This window comes from Silene latifolia, chromosome 3 (genome assembly GCF_048544455.1).
Source record: "Silene latifolia isolate original U9 population chromosome 3, ASM4854445v1, whole genome shotgun sequence".
NCBI lineage: Eukaryota > Viridiplantae > Streptophyta > Magnoliopsida > Caryophyllales > Caryophyllaceae > Silene > Silene latifolia.
The window spans coordinates 134,374,966-134,378,087 of record NC_133528.1 but is presented as its reverse complement, the minus strand read 5'-3'; positions in this window follow the sequence as shown (position 1 = coordinate 134,378,087).

Sequence of the window (3,122 nt, the reverse complement as noted above, 5' to 3'; positions counted from 1 at the left end):
AATACGATTGTATAAGCTAAATAACCGTGCCCTATTCTCAAGGAAGACCAAGTCCAAACCTAGAACTATATAATCCATGAATCTGGACGGAAAGAAAGGAAAAGGCTAAGGATTGGTTGAGTTGAGAACGGGTCAAGCAAGCTAATAGGAAGCATGCCCTATTATTCCGGTGACAGTTCCTACAATTTGGGGAAGAGGTTGCTGATTATGGACGTTGCTCAATATAAACGTTAGAAGGGAGAAAAATATAAATAGGAGATTTCCAACAATTGTAAATTCATTCATTATTACTTAATTTTATCTATACTTTGTCTTTTTTACTCTTGAGCATTTGAATATTCTTTCAACATTGTGCCCGGTATATCAAAACAATAAAAACGTTATTCTTTATACTTATCTCTTTCTTTGTCATTTATTCATACCATTCTAATCTTATAGAACTAGATACCCTGATCACTATATAACTAAGCCGGATCCCTCCAGGAAAATCCTGCTAAAACAACAATATTACTTCCCAATTGTATTCTACTCCCTCCTATTCATTTTAACCTTCCCCCTTTCCTTTTTCATCTATTCATATAACTCTCCCCCTTTCCTTATTTAGTAAAGTTTTATACTTATTTTAATCACCTTACCCCACAACAATACCCCACAATACTCATACTTTATCTTATTTTAATCACCTTACCCCACAACAATACTTATTTTAATCATCTTACCCCACAATAATACCTTCCCTCTCTCCAATTACCTTACACCACCACAATACTTTACAATAAAATAATCCTACCCTTAATTTGCGTGCCCTTTTGAAAGGGGAAGGTTAAAATGAATAGGAGGGAGTATATAATGAGACTTAAACATGTGATCATCATGATCAACAGTCGTGATCGCATTATTGTCGGAGGACACATATTCCAACATGGACATGGGCCACGGGGGCGCTTGGGAAACAAGCTTTTGCATTTGTTGAGTCGCAACCAATTTATTGTGGAAAATTGGAAACCGTTCGAATACCTCGTGTCATGTCAAGACACAAAGTAGTGACATGAACACCAATAACTCGTTTCCCTTAGCATTCTATGTCTAGAATGACTCTCGTGGATGCCAATGAACACGGATGTTCACAGAGATTTCGAGTAAGGAGTGAGGGTACGTATTAGGAAGCTCTTTTGATCGAACACCTAATCCCGCCCGCCTCGATAGCGGCCTGTACTAATGATTAGGGAAATTGTCTATACTCGATATATTGTCGATTATATGCATGCAATGCAACATCCAACGTTTTAATCCTAGCATGTGAGAATTAATACTAAGTCGGTTAACAATTAATTTAACATACAATTAATGTCGAGGTAGGAATTTAGGCTGAATTACATGTGAAAACATACAAGCAATAATAAAGAAATACAATGATAAATACAATAAAGGAAAATTACAATAATTACATCGGGTTCATTGATTTATGTCGAAAATACTTTTAAAACGGATAATTTGGAAAAGAATAAACAAAGGAATTAACGAACAGAAATTAAGGGTGATAATACGAATAATAGTTAATTAAATACATAATTAAAACTAGGTCAAGGCAACATGGGAGTTCAAAGACAGAAATCAACCAGGAACAGGCGCAGTAGAGCTGCGTCCCTTAGAAGAGGCGCAGCAGTCGCTGCGTCCGTTCCTTGGCTCAGTTCTGGCTGTGAAGCCGGAATTGCAAATCGTTAATGTTCGTTGGTGATTTTAATGATCGATATTATACTATTTACTCAGATGGAAGTGATTAACAGATTATTTACATACGATTAACGGTCATAAAAGAAACAAACATGGATGAAACTAATTAGAATGAGTTATTACAAAATTAAAAGGGGTTAATTAATTACAAATTAATAAACTAACTAATTCATTAGGTTAAATACGATGAATTAAGGATGGACTAATGATGAATATGATAATAAACAGGTGAGAATATATCAAAGGTCGAATTCCAGAAACCCAATATGAATGAATCGAATTTCTACAACCTGGTTTGACTTTAATGACGAAAACCCGCGAATATTAATTATTTGGGATTTAAGTCGAGAATTTAATGATAAATTATATGTTAAGGACGAATTATATGTTAAGGATGATGATCAATATGTGTTAAAATATCATGTGAACGAAAAAAGAACAAACAAAGACGAAATAAAACAAAAAGAAACAAAAGACGAAAGCAACAGAAGACGAAGGAAGAAGAAGAGAAGCAGGAACGGCGGCAACCTCAGGAAGAGGCGCAGCAAGTGCTGCGTCCTTTCCAAGAGGCGCAGCCTTCTCGACGTCTGTCTCCTGTTAATCCGTAAAAAGGGTTTAAAGAAAGGGGTTTTAGAAATCGGTTTTAATTGTATTTTCGACATAAATCTTACAATATGGTTACAGTAAATAAACAACAATAAACAAAAGAGAGATTACACCCTCAGACTTACATGTTTGACGAAACGAGATGAACTAAGTATACGTTTAGTGATGCTCGACTCGAATGTAGACGAAACTGCCCTCGTAAGAGGAATTAAAACAGATTGATTAAGTTGATTGATTGTGGAGTTGGTCAAATTGGTCGGTCATGCAAAACGAGGCTGGTACTCAGAAGGATCCGAGCTTACGTGGTCGAAAGTTCAAGCACGTAGACGCCAAAAAGTAAGAACGTGGTTGTAACACCCCGCGCCTTTCTTATTTTTTAAATAAACCTTTAAGTAATTTTTATTAAATAATTACTATTTAAAGCTTATTTTTATAAAATATCGTCATAGTCATGTGACGATAATAATAGCGTAGATTCTAATAATATTATTCTCCTTCTTGAACTATAGTAGGTTTGAGGCGGAAATTCTAGTAGGAACCGACTCATTTTGAGTTATTGGGCTTATCATGACTCATGGCCCTTTTTCCTTCTCTTTTCCCTTCGCAAAACCCCCAACTAAACCCTCACAACTCCATCTCCCTCACTCCTAATTTCTAAAATTCCCAACAAACACCTCACCATTGTTAAACCCTTTCCTCTCAACCCTAAAATCACCATAACTCACTCAATTCTTCACCAATCTCATTCCTTTTCGCGTCATTCTCTTCCTTTTCTCATTCCT